The sequence below is a fragment of the Pristiophorus japonicus genome, chromosome 7 (genome assembly GCF_044704955.1).
Source record: "Pristiophorus japonicus isolate sPriJap1 chromosome 7, sPriJap1.hap1, whole genome shotgun sequence".
NCBI lineage: Eukaryota > Metazoa > Chordata > Chondrichthyes > Pristiophoridae > Pristiophorus > Pristiophorus japonicus.
Genome location: NC_091983.1, coordinates 30,452,493 through 30,475,821, shown reverse-complemented (window position 1 = coordinate 30,475,821; position 23,329 = coordinate 30,452,493). Strand labels below are relative to the sequence as shown.

Sequence of the window (23,329 nt, the reverse complement as noted above, 5' to 3'; positions counted from 1 at the left end):
CATCGAGTGCCACAGCACAGAAGGAGGTCATTCGGCCCAAACTGTGCTGGCTCTTTGGTAGAGCTATACAGTTAAGTCCATTCCCCTGTCCTTTCCTCCTAGCCCGCAAATTTTTTCCCTTTCAAGTATTTACCCAGTTCCCTTTTGAAAGTTATTATCGAATCTGTTCCTACCACCCTTTCAGGCGGTGCATTTAAGATAATAACAATTTGCTGTGTAAAAAATGTTTGCTCATGTCGCCTCTGGTTCTATTGGCAATCACCTTAAATCTGGTTACTGACCCTTCTGCCACTGGAAACAGTTTCTCCTCATTTATTCTATCAAAAGCCTTCATGATTTTGAACACCTCGATCAAATTTCCTCTTCACCTTCTCTGCTCTAAGGAGAACAACCCCAGCTTCCCTAGCCTCTCCACATAACTGAAGTCCCTCATCCCTGGTACCATTCTAGTAAATCTCTTCTGCACTCTGTCTAAGGCCTTGTCAACCTTCCTAAAGTGTGGTGCCCAGCTGAGGCCTAACCAGTAAGGTATAAAGGTTTAGCCTAATTTCCTTGTACTCTTTGCCTCTATTAATAAAGGCAAGGACCTCATAATGTTTTTGAACAGGATTTTCAGCTTGTCATAGAATCATAGAATCATAGATATTTACAGCACGAAAGGAAGCCATTTCGGCTCATCAAAAATGTGGACAAATGAGCTCCAAGATCTCTCTGTTTCTGCACCCTTTTAAAATTGTAACATTAATAATGCATTAAAGGAGTTAGTTTTTCAATTCACATTCACAGTGTGGAGATTCACCCGCTGAGAGCATTGGGTGATTCTGCAATTCGGCACTTTCAGTACGGAGAGACACTTGCAAGGGGTACAAATTTGGAAATCACAAGCCCGAGGCCTGTTATTTTCTACCACTTGTATTTGAGCGAGAGGTCAAGAGCCCTTGCAGAGTTTTCCAATCTTATCTTCCTTTGTGTTTGCTTCTATTTTTTAAAATTCATTTTGGCAGCTTCACTTTGCAAGGCCGGCATTTATTGCCCATCCTTAGTTGCCCTAAGAAAGTGGTGGTGGACCTTCTTCTTGAACTGATGCATTCCGTGTGGTGATGGTCATTTTTTATTTGTAGTAATTTGATACAATTGAGTGACATGCTGGACCACTGCAGGGGGGCCATTATGAGTCAATCACATTGGTGTGGGAATGGAGTCCCGATATAGACAGACAGATTTTCAGACAGGCTTGCATTTATATAGCACCTTTCACAACGACCAGACATCTCAAAGTGCTTTACAGACAATGAAGTACTTTTTGGAGTGTAGTCACTGTTGTAATGTAGGATATGTGTGCATACTAGGTCCGTGCAGCAGAGCAGGTCTCCAGTCATCTTGGGTAATCCTTGCCACTGGACCAAGACCTAGCTCTGTCAAGCCCGTGTGTTGCCTGGTGTGCAACGGCCACAAGACATTAAAAAAATCCACGCACAGGCATCTTCCACTCTTCAGGATGCAGTTCAGAATCTGGAATTTTTAGGTCCTTCATTGGAACATCAGTGAACTTATCCTTTTTTGGCGTGGAAGCAAGTCATCCTCGTTTCGAGGGACTGCCTATGATGTAGGAAACGTAGCTGCCAAATTGCACATAGCAAGCTCCCACAAACACCAATGTGATAATGACCAGATAATCTGTTTTGTTTTGTTGATTGAGGGATAAATATTGGCCAGGATACCGAGGATAACTCCCCTGCTCTTCTTCGAAATAGTGCCATGGGATCTTTTACGTCCACCTGAGAGAGCAGATGGGGCCTCGGTTTAATTTCTCATCCAAAAGGCGGCACCACTGACAGTGCAGCGCTCCCTCAACACTGCACTGGCGTGTCAGCCTAGATTTATGTGTTCAAGTTCCTGGAATGAGACTTGAACCCACAACTTTCTGACTCAAAGGCAAGTGTGCTACCCACTGAGCCACAGCTGACACTCGATATAGGTCGGGCGGTGTAAGGATGGCAGGTTTCCTTGCCGAAACGACCTTAATGAACCAGATGGGTTTTTACGAAAATCTGATAGTTTCTTGGTCACCATTACTGATACCAGCTTCTCACTTCCAGATTTAAAAAAAATCTGAATTCAAATTCTCAAATGCCATGGTGGGATCTGAAATCTAATTTAAATCTTGTATGATTAATCCAAGCCTTTCGATTACTGGTTCAGTGTGCCATTGGGCTTTTGTTGTGTGACATTTCCTCAAATGACTTCTTAGAAAAATATAGTTGCAGCAATGGCTATTTCTTGTTTCCCCATATTTACTCTTCCATTGCCTTCCCTCTCCTGGAGGCATTGGCTCATTTGGTGGCGGGGGGGGAGATGGGTGGTGGTTCAGGGACGCTGGTAACTCTCTGGTATCATGTCCAATTGTTCGTTCTTCATGTGTGAGGCAAGACAGTGAATGTCGCCAGGTAAGTTGAATATTGGGGCCATGGCAACCAAACCTAGTCCTGCTCTCAATAAAAAGCTGAAAATCTGAAGCAAAAGTAGAAAAAGATGGGAACGCTTAGCGTGTCAGGCAGCATCTGCGGAGAGAACAGGCCAGATAATCCTGCTCATCACACTTTCCATTACGGAAGCACTGGATAGTAATCAGAATGAGAATCCTGGCTGAATTTTTTTGTCCCTTGCCAGCAATTTTTTTATTTTTTATTTATTCGTTCATGGGATGTGGGCATCACCAGCAAAGCCAGCATTTATTGCCCATCCCTAGTTGTCCCTGGGAAGGTGGTGCTGAGCCACCATTACAGAGGGTAATAAAGAATCAACCACATTGCTGTGTGTCTGGAGTCACATATAGGCCAGACCAGGTAAGGACGGCAGATTTCCTTCCCTAAAGGACATTAATGAACCAGACGGGTTTTTACAACAATCTGGTAATTTCATGGTCACCATTGCTGACACTAGCTTTTGTTAAATTCCAGACTTATTTCATGAACTGAATTTAAATTTAACTGAGATTAGTGACATCAGTGCACACCAGGATTGAATCCTGGATCCCCCTGGTCTAGATGATTCAGTCCTACATTAGGGAGTGCATTTGCCAACTGATGCAGGAGAAGCTGCGCTGTCAATATTTATGGCCCTTTGTAAATTCACTGCGGTCTGTGTTTGACGTTGCTGGTTAGATTGTCCTGTTGTCGCATTGCCAGCTTTCACAATCATTAGCTAAAGATTCTCCTTCACAATTGATGACCTGTAAAGTGTTTGTTGGCTGAATGGCTGCACTTAAATTAATTGGTGACCCTAAACTGCCTGTAAGAAAACTCAGACTTGACAGTCAAATCACTATAATGGAGGGCATTATAGTCATTACTGCCTCAGTGAAATCATGCTGTAGTTATAATTATTAGCCACCTTAATACAACATTTGCTATTTTCTGTTCAGCTGATGCCTTATTTTGCTGGGTCAGACGTTAATTTCATGCTACTGATTACATCCCTGACTGTCATTCACATTTATATGCTGCTCCAGCCAAATTCTACTGCAAAAAAATGGGCTGATTCTTAACTCCCAAAAACGGGTAGGTTGAGGTCGTATCAGAGGTTAAAATACAAAAAATTTGAAACAGAAACCTATCCCGCCTCGAACCAGCCCATTTCCAGTTTTAACGGAAGAGAGATGAGTGGCGGGAGGCCAATCCACTCGCAGGAAACGTGTTGGTCATTTAAATATTATAATGAGGCTGCCTGCCTTCATTTTAACAGTCATTCTATTTTTTAACTCATTTCGGCTGGGTTTCCCAGGCCTCGGGTAACCCGACTGCTGCAAGGAGGGCTGGATCCATGAGGTAAGTGCCTCTACAATGCTGCTTGTGGGCCAGGGGGAGTAGGAATGTTTCCTTCAGGCCCAACAAGCTACACAGTAAATCCCAAACCCCCAGCACCCACAATCTGTCTGCTCCCCCTGACCACCATTGGATCCCCTCGACCACCATTAGACCCTCATCCCGACACCATCTGACCCTCTAACCACCATTAGACCCTGCCTCCGACTACCATCTGACTGTCCGATCACCATCTGCCCCCCCCGACCAACATTGGATCCCCCCGACTAGCCTCAGATACCCACCTCCGACCACCATTTGATCCTCTCGACCACATTCAGACCCTTTTCCTGACTATCTTCAGATCTCCCCCTCGACCACCATCTGCCCCCCCCGACCACCATCTGCGCCCCCCCCCGACTACCATTCGATCCCCTCGACTAGCCTCAGACACCCCCACCCCCGACCACCATCTGCACCGCCCCCCCCCATCCGACCACCATCTGACATCCCCCTCACCCACAATTGGACCCTCTGACCACCATCGAACCCCCATCCCTGACCACCATCTGTTCCCTCGACCACCCTGGGACACCCCCACCGATCACCATCGGACCCACTCCCGCGCGATTGGGACCTCCCCTAGATTGGGATCTCCCCTACAATTAGGACCCACCCCCATGATTGGGACAGCAACCCCCCGCCCCGCCCCACCATGCCATCTCTCTCACTCCCCCAATACACCCACCTGCTGTCATAGACTGCAGCCTGTCAATCAGGCGGCATGTGGGCAGGAACCTGACCGAAAAACATTTAAAGTAACCCTGCTGTTAAAAACTGATCATTCAGGAAACCCGTTCTTCCAGGTTTTCCGACCTCACCACAGCACCCCTACATGGAGCTCTCCTCCAGGCTAAAATCCACACTTTAAATCCTGTGATCGGTGTGTCCAGATTCTGTGGTGAATTAATGAGAGCTCTAAAATTACATTTACATTAAGAACATGTAAATGACAATGTCTATCATTTCAAACCCCATTAAAATAAATGTTAACTATAATTACAATCAAACAGTCACTGAACCATTGCAATCAAGTAATTTTAATTTAAAAACTCAACTATTGTTATAAAAGAACTGCTTAAATCCACATTAAACTGTTTACCAAATTAAACCACATCAAACCAGATTCAGAAAGTCAATATGATTATGAATCAAGCTAAAAATAGGGATTGTTACTCAGTGTATGACAGATCTCCTATTTGAGGGAGAAAGCTGGCCGAGGAAATGTGTTACCATTAAATGATAAGGTTTAAGATCCAAATAGAGTGGAACAATTAGCACCAGATTGGAATAAGGCAGATTTTAGAAAGATTAGGAGTGAGATAACTGGGGTGAGGAAGTAAAAGAAATTGGCACACAGAACCGCAAATCAATAATGGGACATTTTTAAAAAGATTGCAAAGTCGCAGAATAAATATATGCCATTAAAAAAGGAGACTACTTCAAGTTTCAGAATGCTGTGGATAACTGAAGAGGTTAGACATAAACTAGCACATGATAAAAAATAACAAAGAAATAATTAATTTATATAGCACCTTCCAAAAGCGCTTTACAACCATTTAAGTACTTTTGAGTACAATCACTGTTGTAATGTAGGAAACACAGCAACATTCCAGAAACACCAATCAGATAACGACCAGATAACCTGTTTTAATGATATTGGTTGAGGGATAAATATTGGCCAGGACACCGGAGAGAACTCCCCTGTGCTTCTTCGAGATAGTGCCATGGGATCTTTTACGTCCACCCGAGTAGGCAGACAAGGCCTCAGTTTAACATCTCATCCAAAAATACTGCACTGGAGTGTCCGCTTAGATTTTGTGCTCAATTTTCTGGGAGTGGGACTTTACAAAATGAGGGAGAATATAAGATAATATGGAAAGAAGTTAAAAAAAAAAGAGATAAGGAAAGGAAGAGAGAATCTCAAAAATATAAAAATATTTTGCATTTTACAAATATATCAGTATAAAGAGATTTGATAAATGTGACGAGAGGATAGTGAATTCGTAATGGATCAGCGAAAATCGGTGGAGATATTTAACAAATATGTCACGTCAGTATTTACAACAGAACAGGATATTGGGAAGGAGGTAAATCCTGAATTGGTTAAAAGCGAGAAGTAAGATATTGTAATAAATAAAAGGGAAATATTAGAGAAGTTAGTTAGGATAAAGGCGTACAAAGTGTTTGAACCTGATGGAATATATCCAAAGATCCTGAAAGAAATGGGGGCCCTCAAAATGATAGTTCAGGGTTTTATTAAGGGTGGATGTATGCCAGAGAACCGGAGAGTGGCTAATGTAATATTGATTTTCAAAAAGGAAGGCAGAGCTACTGCAGTTACTTACAGGTCCATTAGTAAATCTGTGCTAGGGAAATATTTGGGTGCAGAATTTCGGGCATGCCCATTTTGGCTGTGCATGGGGCACAGGGAACAATTGCTGAACCTGAATGGCAAGGCCCGAGGTGCCCTCCATATTGAGCCTCGGGCCTCATTTCAATCCAGCCAGTGAGGTACGACGATCCCACCAGAGCAGAGTGAACGAACATCAGGCCACTGCGAGCGTTACAGTGGCCCTAATGCAAGTGGGTAGCTGTAGGATCAGAGTCCAAAGGTTTCAGGGGGATCAGTGACTGGGCAGGAGGGGGGTGGCGGGGATTGAGAGATGGCATTCTTTGAATATGGGGTCAGGATGAACCCTCCTACTGCTGGCTTCAAATTCAAGTAAGTATTTCTGAAAAACTTGTTTGTAACAGGTCTCGTTTTCCTGCGTGCAGGCGCCTAATATCTAGTCATATGACCAAGTGGGGTGATGGGGGAATTGCCTCGCACCCCACTTGGAGGTGGTAACAGCCGCGAGTCTGGGGTTCTTGCACCAGGCGCGGATGTCCCGCCCGGCTCACAATATTGGGGTTAACGCCCCCGAGAGGAAATGGAGTGCAAAATAATGTACTCAACTTCCTCCATGGGGGGCAAGTGGGAAGGGAGCAAAAGGAGAGGGGCGCAGCGCTATGCGTTGGGACGTGTAGCGCTGCCGCGTAGCAGGGCGCTCCCCTTCATTAAAGGGGAGGGCCAAGCTGCAGACTATGATGGTCTTTACCTGTACCACCGGGGAGCGGAGTGCCATGGCAACAGCCCACCCGGCACTCAAGCAGAGTGCCGGGCTGCCAGATCGCAGCACAGACCCCGCGTTCAACAATGCAATGCGCCGCGACCAATAAGTCGGATGATTTTTTTTTTTCCGCGTGCGGCACCTCCCCTTTAACTCGTGTCCCACGAGCGGCATGCAGCCCAGCGCAGCTCCCGGGGGAGTTCCCGAGTTTTTGCTCCGGAGCGAAAACAGGTCACTGCGCACAGTGATGACATCATCACCGCCGCCGCAGTGGAACGGGGCGCTACTGGTTACCGCTGGTGCTAAACTCCTGCGGAACTTAGCAGAGTCGTTAGTGGTGCCGTGCCCAGTGAGAAGTCATTTGCGCCCCAATTGCTTCCCCAAGGAATCAGAACAATGAACCTCCTTGTTAGGTGAACTGAGTACCACAATCTCGCACCAGCCTCCACGTGCATTACTCGGAAAGACGGACTGATCAGCTATTTCATGAGATTGGGTGGAATGTAAATCAATAAACTGGTTTATTTTACACAATGCTGGAAATCTCAGTGGGTCAGGCAGCAGCTGTGGAGAGAGAAACAGGTGCTGCCTGACCCGCTGAGATTTCCAGCATTTTCTGTTTTTATTTCAGATTCCAGCATCCGTAATATTTTGCTTTTGTATTAGTGGTTTATTTTACTACTGTTTTGTGAAGAAGCAGAGTAACATTTATAATAAATGTCACTGTATGTTGAGTTCATTCAGTCTTATTCCTTGTAACAAATAAAATAATAGCATGCTGTCCCTGTTAGCAGGCTAACTATTACTGTTCTGGTCAATACTTCCACTGATCATGAATGGCACTTTTTAAAAGAAATCATGGGGGAATCTAGAACTAGGGAGCATAGCTTCAGAATAACGGGTCGCCCACTTAAAACAGAAATGAGGAGGAATTTCTTCTCTCAGAGGGTCGTGAATCTTTGGAATTCTCTACCCCAGAGAGCTGTGGAGGGTATGGGCCCAAAATTCAGGACTGCTGGAAAGCTGGTGCTCCTCCCACCTTTTTGGGGCCATTAGCGCCGTGATTTTTGATTGGCTGGGCCATCCCATATTCAGCTCCAAAAGAGAACAAATGGGTTCTAGCGTTAATGAACCCTCCCAAAGTGGATTTTTCAGCGGTGTGGCTGTCTTAATTGGAGCGTTATCACCACTGAGAAATTCAGCATGCAGGTAAGGGTTTCTAATGAGCCAGCTGCCACCTGGCCTTTTTAAAGGCCAGTGTTTGCAGCAAGGCCCTGAGGGGGGAAGGAGTTTGGCTGGCTGGCTGGCTGGCCGGCCGGCCGGCCAGCCAGCCAGCCAGCCAGCCAGCCAGCCAGCCAGCCAGCCAACCAACCAACCAACCAACCAACCAACCAACCAACCAACCAACCAACCAACCAACCAACCAACCAACCAACCAACCAACCAACAAACAGGTTCACTGATATGCAGCTGGAGACACTGATGGATGGTGTGGAGGCCAGAAGAAGAATACTGTTTCCTGACATGGGGAGACCTGGCAGACAGGCAGTACATAATGCATGGAGAGAGATTGCAGGGGTGGTGTCAGGCACTTCCATATATGTGAGGAGGGTGTTGGCAAGTCTGCACCCGGCCCTTCCAGGGTGGCGATGGGTCGACACCTCCTAGCTCTGGGGCGACGGGGATCCTCCTCCTCCTCCTTCACCTCCTCCTCCTCCTCAGGTGGTAGTGTTGGCTCGACCTCCAGCAGCTGCCCCCTCATGATAGTCAGGTTGTGCAGCGTACAGCAGACCACGATGATGATGGAGACCCATTGAGAAGAGTACTGCAAGGTGCCATCAGAGCGGTCCAGGCACCGGAACCTCTGCTTGAGGATGGCTATGCACTGCTCGATGATGCACCTGGTGGCACAATGGGTGTCATTGTATATATGTTCTGGTGCTGTCCTGGGGTTCCGCAGTGGAGTGAGCAGCCAAGTGCACAGGGGATATCCCTTGTCCCCAAACAGCCAACCGCAATCCTGATTCGGACCGGTCAACATGGAGGGCACACAGGTCTGGCGCAGAATGAACGAATCGTGGCTGCTGCCTCCCTTGCCCACTGCCTCTCTGCACAGTGCTGATGGCAATGTCTTTTCCTGTGTGCTGCCCTGCTTCTAACCAGGTATACCAGGTGTTGCCCTCCCAACACTCCTCCCATCCTCAGCCCACAGACCTCCACTAAAGAGACAGATCTGAAAGTTGTACAAAAGTATGTGCAAACCTCTGAGCAGCACTCAGCAGGTTTAATGGAGCCAAAACAATTAATAAAACTATATGAAAAGCTAAATACTGCAGATGATGGAATATGAAATAAAAACACTAATAATTAATACAGCTATATGAAAAGCTAAATACTGCTGATGATGGAATATGAAATAAAAACACTAAAATTAATACAACTATTTCCCTATCTAAGCGGCCCGATTGCAGCAAAACTGTGTGACTGTGTCGTGTTCGAGCGCCAACTCAAATACCTCGCAGGGACACTGCCTGAAACTCTTTTAGGAGTCAACAAAAAACTTTAAACCGTGCCCCCCGATCTGGGGGAAACACCAACATTTACAAGGCCCTTTAATTATTTTTTTGGGTTTTTTTTGGGCACAGAATCAAATTTTTTTCAAGTGCCCCCTATAAAAGGGGAGGGGGACACTAAAAGCACCGGCAATTAAAACAAATTAACTTAAAAACATAAAATCAAATTAAAATTTGGTTGCCGGGCGTGATGATGCACTTCAGTCCCTCCGTGCCCACCTCTCGCGGAAGGCCGCGAGCGTACCGGTGGACACCGCGTGCTCCATCTCCAAGGAAGTCCAACATTTTTGCAGCTGAAAATCACTGTCCTGGCCGCTTTTCAGCAGCCCGCATGCTGCTGAGCTCAATGCTGGAAATGTATCTTTACAGCGGCTTCAGCCTGCCGTTTCCGGCGGAAATGAGCACCGCTCTAACCCCCCACGAGCTAAATAGGGTTCGGGGAGGGAAAATCACCCAACCGCAGCGGCCAATCAATTTTTTTCAATCGGCCGCCCAAACCCATCGTTAGCGGTCACTTCGGGGATGGTGAATTTCGGCCCCTGGGTCTTTGAATATATTTAATGTGGAGATACAGATTTTTAAATGATAAGGAAGTCGAGGGGTATGGGGAGCAGGTGGAAAGAGGAGTTGATATTGAATGGCGGAGCAGGCTCGAGGGGTGATCCTGAGAGAGCGCATCAGGTTCTGGTCCTAGGAGCCTGCGTCACTCCTCGAGGGCAGCACACCACCACCGGCACCAACCTGAGGGAGCTCAGGTCGGTGCTGTGGTGTCACACCGGAAGGTCCTCCGTGGCCCGTGGTGGACCCAGCCGCGAAGGCAACACTGAGGTGTCGGGTGGCATCCAGCTGAGACTGCATGAGAGCAGCCACAGTTTCAAAGCCATCAGAGATAACAGCAGTTAGACACCCTCTGGCCTGTTGTCCAGAGTGCATAAGAGCATTCTGAGCTTCCAGGGCCGTGGCTATCTTCTCCCAAGCAGCACCGATATGCTCGTTCACTTGTGCCTGTGCTGTAATGGCAGCTGCCACATCACCTACGAGTCGCGGCTTCACAGCTGGATCTACATGATCTCTCTGGGAGTCCACCATCACCTGCACACTGGGCAATGATGGGCTCCATGGAGTGCACAGAGCTGTCAACAATGCGGGAGGCAGACTCCTCCATGCTTCTCACCACTTCCCACAGCCTGTCTGGCACACAACATCTGGGAATGCATGGCCTCCACCCTTCTTTCATAAGCCCCAACATCGATGGGTTCGTCTGAGTCCTCCCCAGCAGAACTCTGGTGCAGACTCGCCCTCCGGAGAGATGGCACCTGAGGTTCCCTCTGCCTGTCACCATGCTGCAGCCCACTAGACCCCGGTGCAACATCCAGTGCAGACCTCTCTGCTATCTCTACTAGATCGGACCACGTACTCCCGGTATCTGAGGTGGTACATGTGTGACTGTAGGAAGCAGTGACGTGGTGCTGCCAGCAGTGTCCCCCTCTTCCTCTGCCTTAACTGAGTTGGTGCCAAAGGATGGAGGGGGCTGCAGGGTCTCATCCAGGCTCGAGCCCCCAATGTACTCTTGGGTCTCAGGATCCTCATGGCTGTCAGTGCCCTCGTCCAGGCCTCGCCTCTCACTCTCCATGTCATCCTCTCCCTGGCCTCAGCTGCCACTGCCTTCAAGGCTGTTCTCCTGCATTGCCCTCCCACTCGCACCAGCGCTAGGACCCTCCCATTGGCTGTCAATCAACCTCTCATCTGAAAGGATAAATGGCACAAGTGCTGCCGTGAAGGCGTGGGGTGGGGGGCAAGGGTTTGACGCATGGAGGCTGCAACTAGCTCACTTGCAGAAGGAAAGGCGCAGTAGGCGTTGGCATTTTCAGGAGAGAAGAAGGGCCTCATTTACCCATGCTGCCTGCAAGGGGATCGGCATCGCCAGTACCGGTGGACACAGGGAAGGCAGCATGTCTGCCCACTAGCACCTCCACCCTCTCCTCCAAAGGCATAAAGATTTCTTTTGGCTAAGATCAAGTGTAGTATCTGTTCTTATCAGTTTAATATCCCCTATGGGGACATGATATTGAATTGATTTTTGGACAGGGAGCTGGATCAGGGGCATGCCCCGTCCACTCCATGCACCGACCTGGTATTGCAATATTTCCAGGAACGGTGCAACTTCGCCTCTCGGCCTTTTGGCCTAAGATCAAACACATTGGCGCAAAGTGATCTTTGGCGTTAGAGTTGATCTGGAACGAAATTGGATTAAAAAAAAAGAAGGATTTGAAGCTGGGGCTCGCCACCACCAGTCCTCCTTTGCTCCACCTTGGCCTACAAAGCCCAGTGGTTGGTGAAGAGGTGTCATGAGGCCTCAGAAATGAGTGCACAAGTGTGTCCCCCTGACATGCAGCTGTAAATGCGACATGAAAGGGAGCCTCTATTGCGACAACATACACACATATATATATACAGACCTGAACAGTGAAATGCTGCTTCAGTGACTATATAGTGAAGCTGGGAAATAAGAGAAGGATGAAGGAGAGGCTCGCTGATGGAAGGTCAGCAGTTGGTGGAATAGGTCCTCACTTTCATCAGACGGATGATGTCATTCATCCTTTTTCAGCACAGGGCGGCCATCCGGTCGTGGATGGAGGTCCCGGAAACCTCCACAGCAATTTTTCTCCAGGCATTGGTGAAGACCTCGCGAGTCGGTCTGCCTGTGTCAGGGTACAGCACTCGCCTCCTTCCCTCCACAGCCTACATCAGTGTCTCCAGTTCTGCATCTGAAAAAAGGGTTGCCCTCCTTGATCCAGGTCCAGCAGGTCCAGCAGCCATGACCTTCACTCCAACGCTTTCCCTCCTCAGGGCCTAGCTGCAAACCATGGCCTTTAAGAGGGCCAGGGAACGCTGGCTCATTAAGACCAAATCAAGAGAAGGTGAATTTCCTCGTGCAAACTCCGCTTCGAACTCCCCAGCCACACCGCTGCAAAGTGTCAATTCCCGCTGGACAATACCGCTGGGCGCCATTTTTTTGGAAAAATTGCTGAATTTCGGACAGATTCCCGCCTCAACCATTATGACGGTAATGGCGGCCAAAAAGCGGACCTGAATTTCGGCCCCATCAATTCTTATTAGATCATAAAGAGTGTCATGTTTTTGTTCGGTGAATGTTTTATAAAAAAATATGTAAAGGAGAACAGGCCATCTGCAGTGTGTTACAAGGGAGCAAAGTTGATATCATAAACTGGTGTAATTTACTCGTGTCCCTTCTTCAAGACTGGTCAGTGCCTTGGAATGCACACCACCGACTGCAATCCTGTAACATTTACAGAAAACATTACAAAAAAAATGTTTTTAAATTTTGCTGATCTGTGACATTGTACTACATATTGGGATGCATTTTACTGACTGCTGCAGGGGATGTCACATTTTCTATTTAATATATTGGCGATTCATGTCCATCACACTATACTTAAGTTAGTAAAATAATTGACCAGCCAGACCGAGTGACTCATAGAGGACATGATTTCATCAAAACTTATTAATTTTATTAGTTGTTAGTTCTGTGTGGTGTCTGCCCACTGGTGGGTGTAGGGTTATCATGGCGATAATTGTATAACACAGATTTCTTTGATACAAATTTGTAAACAGCTTCTCCCCTTTAACCATCTCCTAAAAGTGGTGAGTTAGTTGGATTTCCAGTCACCTACTGCCCTCTAGTACCTGCTCCAAATACCGTTCTTCATCTGTGAGCCCAAGCAGTGAGTGCTACCAGGGCATTCAGCAGTAGGTACAATCACAGCAACGTTCGATCCTGTCCACACCGGACGTCCACACACACACACATGCATTCTCACCGGGATCACTGGATGTTATCCGAGGCAGGTGGCTGATTTTTTTGACCCACCTAGCCTTGGGATATTGTAGCAACCCCCCATTCACCCAGTTGAGATCAACTAATACAGCCTAGGCAACAAAATGAACATAATACCTGGACCATTGAACCATGAGGGTAGACTACTAATGGTGACAGTTCAAATTGAAGTCTGAAAATTAACTGGTTCATTAAAGTTCTTTAGGGAAGGAAACATGTCACCCTTAACCGGCCTGGCCTACATGTGGCTCCAGTCCCACACCAATGCAGTTGACACTTAACCGCCCTCTGAACAGCCATTCATTTGTATCACCATATTTTCAGGAAAACATAGATGGACAATAAATGCCAGGCTTGCCAGCGACAACCAGGTCGCAAGAGCTAAAAAAACAAACAATTACTATCATAAATGATAAAGGGATAAGGGGTTATGGGGAGCGGGCGGGGAAGTGGAGCTGAGTCCATGATCAGATCGGCCATGATCTTATTGAATGGTGGAGCAGGCTCGAGGGGCCGTATGGCTTACTCCTGTTCCTATTCTTATGTTCATATGTTCTTAAAATATTACCTATCCACATATTGTTATAAACAGTGTGGGAAAAAATCAAATGTGATGCGTTTTCTCATGGGCTAAACCAACAATGTTCACTAACCTTCCTGTCGATGAGCACAATTCCACCCAACTAATGTCATGCTCACTCAGAAGAATGCCTGTAATGCTCTACAGCCTTTCATACGGTAACCTGATTTCAACCATGCCACTGTGGGGGGTTGTACATTGTAAGGCAGCACTTCCCCACAGGAAGAAAAGTAAAAACTAAAGGATCAATATTTTGTTATCTTTTAATCGTGTCCTTTTACCATTGCATATGGTATCGCTCATACATTGGTATGTCATCATCATCATAGGCAGTCCCTCGTATCAAGGATGACTTGCTTCCACGTCAAAAAGGGATGAGTTCACAGGACCTATATTCCAGGTGACAAACTACATGTTGAAGGGTGGAGAGATGAGATAACCTTACCTCTTAGTGGACGTTCCTTGTCTTCTTTTGCCTGTAAGCTAGAAAAGGAGAATCCCTGCTTGATCCACATCTCGCAGCTGGCAAATCCATGAATGGAGGTCCAGTAGTACATGTAGCTATAGTTCTGTTGGTGGGGGTGAGCCCACTAGGCTAAGTTACAGGTACGATAGGGATAAACAGCGCAGTTTAAGTATAGTCAGAGGATAATGGAGTGCTTCAGTTAGCATATGAAGGCATATTGGATGCCTGGAAATAAGATACAGGCTATGCTTCAGTTGACAGGTTCAGATGCTTTATGCATGGAAAGTGATTGAGGGAGGAATATTGACTGGAACAATGGAGAACTCCCTACTATTTTTGAATAGTGCCAGTGGGATCCTTTTACATACCAACAAATAGGGTCTCAGTTTAATATAGTTAACATGGATTTCAAAAGGAAAAGTCTTGCTTGACCAACCTCATTGAATTCTTTGAAGAGGTAACAGAGAGAGTAGATGCGGGTAATGCAGTAGATGTAATTTATCTAGATTTCCAAAAGGCCTTTGATAAGGTGCCACATAATAGACTAATGAATAAGGTCAGAGAATGCAGTCGGGGGATAAGTAGCAGAATGGATAGCTAACTGGCTTCAGAGAGTAGCGGTAAAGGGTAGCTATTCCAAGTGGCAGAAGGATATGTCTTCCTGAAGTCTGTTATCATCCTCCTCACTGTTTACTACATTTAAAAATTTTGTATCATCTGCAAAGTTTTAAATTATGCCCTGTGTAGCCAAGTTCGGGTCATTAATATATAACAAAAAGAGTAGTCCTAATACCCTTAGCCAATTTCATATCCAAACTGCCACTGCTCCTTTAATCCAATGGTCTTTAATTTTTCTAACAAGTCTATTTTATACCTTTTCAAATGCCTTTTGAAAATCCATTTATACGACATCAACCACATTACCCTCATCAACCCTTTCCATTACTTCATCAAATAACTCAATTAACTTAGTCAAACACGATTTGCCTTTAACAAATCAATATTTTTTCAAGTGACAATTAATTTTGATTCAGATTATTGTCTCTAAAAGTTTCTCACCACCAGCGTTAGGCTGCCTGGCCTGTAGTTACCAGGTTTCTCCCTCCCTATTGAACAGGGGTGTAATACTTAAAATTCTCCAATTCTCTGGCACTACTCCCATATCTCAGGATGATTGGAAGATTGTGGTTGGAGCCTCCGTTATCTCCACCCTTACTTCTCTTAGCAGCCTAAGATTCATCCCATCCAAACAAGGTGACTTCAGGTGGATGTAAAATATCCCATGGCATTATTTTGAAGAAGAACAGGGGAATTCACCTCCATGATCTCTGCATTCCTCCAATTCTAATCTTTTTCACATCCCAAATTTTAATTGCTCCATCATTGGTACCTAGGCCCTAAGCTCTGGAATTCCCTCCCTTAACCTGTCTGCCTCTCTAGCTCTTGCTGAAAGTTATTGTTACTGCTTAGTTTATTATGATTGTCTCCATACTATTTTTCTGTTTGTAGGCCAAGATGGCCTTTAATGATCATGAACAAATCATAGAATGATACAGCACAGAAGTAGGCCATTCAGCCCATTCGGTCACCTGTGGGCCATACCGGCTCTTTGAAGGAGCTATCCGATTAATCCCTGCTCTTTTCCCATAGTCCTGCAGTTTTTTCCCCCTTCAAGTATTTAGCCACTTCCATTTTGAAAGTTACTGCTTCCACCACCCTTTCAGGCAGTGCATTCCAGATCACAGCAACGCACAGCGTAAAAAAAATTCTGAATGTCTCCCCCCTGGTTCTTTAGCCAATTATCTTAAATCTGTGTCCTCTGGTTATTGACCCTCCTGCGAGTGGAAACAGTTTCTTCTTATCTCCTCGATCAAATCTCGCACAAATAAAGCAAGCCCAGATGTTCACTGAGAAAAGCTCCTGCAGAGTTTGACATCACAGAATAAGGAATGTTTCTGGTGGTTCTACTAATGGCCATCTCCTCTCTCACCCAGAAACAGTTGGTTCAGCACTTAGGTGATAGAATGCAAGCAGCCCTAGTTAGCAATCGCACTACTGGACGCAACTGATTTACATGAAGGCTCTCACAATGTATAGCTGAAGGAGGTGTGCAACCACAATGTGTCAGTAAAGCCCAGCAGCCAGCCTGCACAATGACTCCTTCCTCCACGGAATCATGTAGAAGAAGTACAGGTAGTAGGTTTGAAATTATATATAATCCATCGGCATGAAGGCAGAACAATGTGATAAAACACACTGATGTTATTTGAATATCACACAAGGTATTCAATATTTTTTATGCATTTGATTTGTATATTGTGTTGAGAATGTATTTGGTGATTACCCAACACCACAGCAAAATATGGGTATTAGTGAAGGAAATGCTGAGGACAGTGTTACTGAACATATTTTAGGCTCAATATTTGGTAAATGGTAAACAGGCGTGTAAGCATCCAACATGGTGACCAGGAAGCGCGTGCTCATTACAAGCCGGAAGAGCGCCACGCGCCATATTGAATCGAGCTGCTCCATAGGCATCAGGAGCCAAAACTATTTAAAACAATGACTAAAACATTCAAAATTAGGGCCCTGCCTTTGTTGAAGGGCCCTTTTGTGATATTGGGTTGCCCCAACATCTGAGTCGCCATGTGATGATGTTGCCCAGAAACACGTGGTCGTAATAGGGCCCTTCAGCAGCATGGTTTAAAGGGATCATGCAGTACTTCCAGGTTCGTGTAACTTTGTTATTTCAGGATGTTGCTTAACTACTGGGCATTTTTTGGCCTTTTTTTTTGCTGGTGTTGCACTTTGGGCTGCCTTCTAAGCAGATTGACTGGGTAGTCGGGTAGTGCTGCCTTTGGGACTGGAGGAGGGGGGGGAGCAGCAAGGAATACAGCAGAGAGCAGGAGCAGCTGCCACAAGAGGGAGGAGGAGGGGGGGTGGCACTGTGCAGGAGCCATACCCACAGTGGATGTTCAGGGAGCACTTCTCCTGCATAAATTTTACTGGAGAGCAATGTATGAGGCGCCTACACTTCACAAAGGAGGCTGTCAATGAGCTACATCACCTGCTGCAGCCACAACTCAAGCCTCGAACCCTGACATGGACATTACTGCCTGTGGTTGTCAATGTCACCGTGTCCCTTAACCTTTATGCATCAGATGTGAGGTGTGTGGAAGGGAGGGTGGCGAAAATGATAAGCGTGTGAGTATGGGGAGGAGTTGTAGTGAAATGTGTTGAGATGATTGTAGGAGCATGCAGGGCAGCGGGGAGGGTTGTAGTCAGGCTGGATCTAATGGAGGTGTGAGTAGAGAGGTCAGTGAACTTCTTTCAGCATTGCAGCCATATCTTAGGAGCCCCTGACCTCCTCTGTCCAGTGTCTTCCTGACCTCCTCTGTCCAATGTCTTCCCACTGGTGGCAGAGTTGCTGCCTGGAGGGCTTTCTGACCCCTGTGGAGGTAGAGAGGTGGGGGAGCTGGGGCAGACAGGATCTCCCTTCTCCTGTCCTCCACCTGGACCAGGGCCTCCAAAGCAGCATCGGAGAACCTGGGGGGGGGGGGGGGGGGGGTGGGGCACGATCTGCAGGTCTAACACCTATTTCTCTCCTTATGTGTTTCCTTCGTTCTACAGCTCTCAGAGTGCACTTCCCTGTTAAGACTTGCTGGGTACCTTTAAATGGCATCAGATATCCCAAATAGGCACGCAGCCAATGAATGGCATCACTGTCTGCACACCTGACTCATTACAATGAGCACACAGCACAAATATTACGTGCTGCCCGGGACAACACGAACAGTCATGTGTAGTACGCACCGCCCCACTTCCTGCATGAACATTTTCTGGTGCGATCAAATTTCTAGGTCTAATTTCCTAGTCAGGCACTGCAACAGAGATTCTGTCTCAGCTTTAATGCTCAATTCATAGGAGCAGTAAAAGTCTGTCACCGGTGCAGTGTGAAAACTTTCAGCTTGATTCGTTCCATCCCCCACCTCCGTGGAACACAAATTATACCCGTGCTAATAAGATTAATTATACTCACAAACAGCTTGTGCACATTAGCACATCAAAAACTCTTCACAGTTACAGCAACATACAAAGGAGCGCTCAGCTGACAGAGAACATACACCATGCTGCACTCTTAATCTTGGTGGCCAATTACATTGAATTATCATGGTCTTTGCGCCAACTGTAATTTTTAGGATAGCTATCAGGCTGCTCATATAGACAGGACAAACTGCCATCGATTAGACTGCTCATATAGACAGGACTAATAGTAAAATTGAAGTCAATGGGAATCAGGAGAAAGCTCTCCACTGGCTGGAGTCATACCTAACACAAAGGAAGATGGTTATGGTGGTTGAAGGTCAATCATCACAGCCCCAGGACATCATCGCTGCAGGAATTCCTCAAGGCAGTGTTCTCGGCCCAACCAGCTTTAGCTGCTTCATCAATGACCTTCCCTCCATCATAAGTTCTGAAGTGGGGATGTTTGCTGATGTTTGCGCAGTGTTCAGTACTATTTGCAACTCCTCAGATAATGGAGCAGTCCATGCCCACATGCAGCAAGACCTGGACGACATTCAATAAGTGACAAATAACATTCGCGCCACACAAGTGCCAGGCAATGATTATCTCCAACAAGTGAGAGTCTAACCACCTCCCCTTGACATTCAACGGCATTACCATCACCGACTCCCCCACCATCAACATCCTGGAGGACCCCATTGACCAGAAAATTAACTGCACCAGCCACATAAATACTGTGGCAACAAGAGCGGGTCAGAGACTGGGTATTCTGCGACAAGTGTCTCACCTCCTGACTCCCCAAAGCCTTTCCACCATCTACAAAGCACAAGTCAGTGTATGATGGAATACTCTCCACTTGCCTGGATGAGTACAGCTCCAACAACACTCAAGAAGCTCGACACCATCCAATACAAAGCAGCCCGCTTGTTTGGCATCCCATCCATCACCTTAAACATTCACTCCCTCCATCACCGGCATACCGTAGCTGCAGTGTGTACCATCTACAAGATGCACTGCAGCAACTCGCCAAGGCTTCTTCACCAGCACCTCCCAAACCCACGATCTCAACACCTAGAAGGACAAGGGCAGCAGGCGCATGGGAGCACCATCACCTCCAAGTTCCCCTCCAAGTCACACACCATCCTGACGTAAATATATCACCGTTCCTTCATCGTCGCTGGGTCAAAATCCTGGAACCCTCTCCCTAATAGCACTGTGGGAGTACCTTCACCACACGGACTGCAGCGGTTCAAGAAGACGGCTCACCTCCATCTTCTCAAGGGCAATTAGTGATGGGTGATAAATGCAGGCCTTGTCAGCGACACCCACATTCCATGAACAAATAAAAATGTTTTAAAAATGGCTATTGATTAGTCTGCTTATATAGACAGGACAAATTGCTATTGATTAGGATGCTTGTATAGGGCTCAATTTTCCTCAAAGCTTTTTTTTAGTGTGCTTGAAGAGTTACGCCCGCTTTTTTGGGGCCCAAGTACGCAAAAAAAAGTGTTCCAAGTTTCTCCGTTTGATTTCTTCATTTTGGTGCAGCCTAACCTGTTCTTTAGTTTTTGGGGTGGAGCCGTGATCTGCGCGAAAAAAATCGGGTTGCTAAGGTAACCAGGGACACAATGCGGCTAAGGCTAGAAAATGAAACATACAGCCAGCTCACAACCTGCACAAGCACATTAAACATTGCAGCAACTTCACAAGCACAAATACATTGCAGCAACCGACCGCCATTAAATTATTAAAGTCCCCCAGCCGCCCCGATGCCGATGCCAATCCCCACTCCTATCCCTGGCCGAAGGGCCTCCTGGTCCCGCTCTCCCGCACCTAGCCCTGGCGGAGTGACCTCCTCCCTCCCGGTCCCGCACCTATCCCAGTCCGCTTCTGTCCCGGGCCGATGGCCTCCTCCCTCCTGGTCCCTGCACCTAACTATACCCGAAAGGCTTCCCACCCCCCTCTTCCCCTCGCTCTTACCTCTCCTGCTGCTGCTGTCCGGGCATCTGCTGCACTTACCTGTGCCGAATTCCTTACCTGTGCCAATTTCCTTAACTTGCCAGAAGGTTTTTCTACAGAGGCCATATACGCTGGCCTAAGAAGAACTGGAGTAACTCTCAGCTGGCCAAACTTGCCTAACTGGCCAGAATTGGTGTGGGTGGCAGGTTAAGCTCCTTTGGCTTAAAAAAAAGTACCTAAAAAAATCATAACTAACTGAGTTACGCTGGTGCAAATTGATCGAGGAAACTTGTTTTTTTTAAACGGAGGCCAAAAAAAGGGGCCTGCGTCAAAAAAATGGTGAAATCACTGGGAAAAATTGAACCCATAGACAGGACAAACTGCTATTGATTAATCTGATTATATAGCCAGGACAAATTGTTATACAATCAGTTACACCTCGTTTCTAAAATACAGTCGGATGATGACATGTTCATCAACCCTGAAATAATATAGATGCCAGGCATTTCTCCACAGGGGGGGACGATCACAGACCCCGGGGGTTCGATCCCGAGGGGTGGGGTCCAATCCCCAGATCCAGGGGGAGTCCAATCCCGAGGGATGGGGTCTGATCCCGAGGGGTGGGGTCCGATCCCCGGATGCAGGGGGAGTCTGATCCCCGGACCCGGGGAGGGGGGTGGGTCTCATCGCTGACCCTGTGGATGGGGGGGGGGGTTCCTATCGCGGTGATGGCGGGGCTTGTGTGGGGAATGGGGTTAAGCATTCCGGCTCCCCAGGGCTGTTTTCGCCTGGCCGCAACTGTCGGGGTTCCTGAGGACCGGGAACCCTGGCCGGCCACTGTTAAACATGCACAGCAGGCGAAATCCGAGGTTTTTAGCTTCGTTATCATCGAAATTTACAGCACGGAAGGAGGCCATTTGGCCCATCATGTCTGTGCCAGCTGAAAAAAGAGCTATCCAGCCTTATCCCACTTTCCAGCTCTTGGTCCGTAGCCCTGTAGGTTACTACACTTCAAGTGCATATCCAAGTACTTTTTAAATGTGGCAAGGGTTTCTGCCTCGACCACCCTTTCAGGCAGTGAGTTCCAGACCCCCACCACCCTCTGCGTGAAAAATATTGCCCTCAAATCCCCTCTAAACCTCCTACCAATTACTTTAAATCTATGCCCCCTGGTTGTTGAGCCCTTATAATATTTAAATGTGTCAGCACTGATAGCACTGACTGTAATTGGCTGGAACACACCCTGCGCAGAACTGTGCTGCTAGTTTTCAGGAACCAGAGATAGTAAGCATACCAAAATTTCAAATTTGCGGGCACAGGTGCTAAGCAACCACTTGCACCTGCACGGGTTACAAAATACATTGAGCTGTTTCAGGTATTACTGGCATGCAGGGATTAACAAAAGATCAGAAACGGCTGCCTCAGCATCAGATGCTCAATGTCATGAGCAGCAATGGACACTATCCACACTCAGAGCAATATGTTAAAGATCTACTTTCTTAATTTTGATGTTGTAAAATCTTGAGTTCTATCTACCGGTATATATTTTTTACTTTTTACAATATTTTTTTTGTAAGGAAAACTAAAACATACATGTATAGTAATTATCCAAAAAAAAAGAGTCCAAATCAGTAGAACATAAGAACATAAGAATTAGGAACAGGACTGGGACATATGAGCTCAACTTTACTTTTCCACACAATGCCTATACCCCTTGATTCCCCTAGAGTCTAAAAATCTATCTATCTCAGCCTTGAATTTACTCAATGATTCACAGCCCTCTGCGGTACAGAATTCTCAAGATTCACAACCTTCTGAGTGAAGAAATTCCTCCTCATAAGAACATAAGAACATAAGAAATAGGAGCAGGAGTAGGCCATACGGCCCCTCGAGCCTGCTCCGCCATTCAATAAGCTCATGGCTGATCTGATCATGGACTCAGCTCCACTTCCCTGCCTGCTCCCCATCTCATCTCAGTCGTAAATGGCCAATCCCTTATCCTGAGTATATGGGGCTAGAACCTTCACTTTTTTTGCCTGCTTAACGTCCACTTAACGCCCTAATACTGCTGAAATGACGTATAACGCCCAGGTGGCACAAAATGGAAATTTGACGGGCTTTTTTAGGAGACTTATCGCCGAGCGTTGTTTTCCCAATGGGTTTAACGCCGAAAAAAAATATCACCGCCTGCCCAGTTTTTTTGGGCAGAATCAGCAGAATGGGAGAATTCAACGCCCATAATAACGCCCAGCGTTACTTTCCGAATGGAATTAACGTCGAGATTCAATATTAACACCCGGTGATTGTTTTTTGTCGCAAAGAGCATACTTACCCAAACTAGCGGCCATGGAGAGTGCCCATCTTCAATTTCACCACCTCGCACACATATCGCCCAGAATATCGCTCGCTCAAAATACCGCCCACAAAAAGTGGAACTAACTGGAATGAACTGCAGTGTGGCTGGCATTTGTTAAATCCCACTCTTACGTGAGGAGTTGATATCGGAAAGATTTTGACTGAAAGAGCGCTGATGTGAGTGACAACACTGACACACTGCTGTGTGTGTGCAGCTCAGACATCAATGGTGCCCATAACCTTGGTGCCAGTTAAAGTTCACGTTGATTAATGTTAAGTTGTATTTAACCCTTTCATGGTAAGGAATCACCAGTGTGTAACGGTCCAGTTATGTGAGACAATGCGCAACAAGGTTATGTTCAATACCAACATTGGTCTGAAATCATAAATATCACAACCAATAACACCCAACCCCCGCCCACATCCCACTTTTTCCAGCATTGACATCAATCACATGTTCAACATGTCCAGCAACACAGAATATAAAGGCAAAGCAGGAGTGTGGTCCCCAGCCCCCATACATTGCAACAAATTG

General features: G+C 46.6%; 1 protein-coding gene and 1 pseudogene across 1 annotated transcript in view; both read left to right on the top strand.

Annotated features, from left to right (window-relative positions):
* The window catches only part of hcrtr2 (hypocretin (orexin) receptor 2), a 91,759-nt gene that overhangs the window by 65,639 nt on the left and 2,791 nt on the right, over positions 1-23,329 (top strand). The gene's annotated exons all lie outside the window — the stretch shown is intronic.
* Positions 11,548-11,717, top strand: LOC139267691 (U2 spliceosomal RNA; annotated as a pseudogene).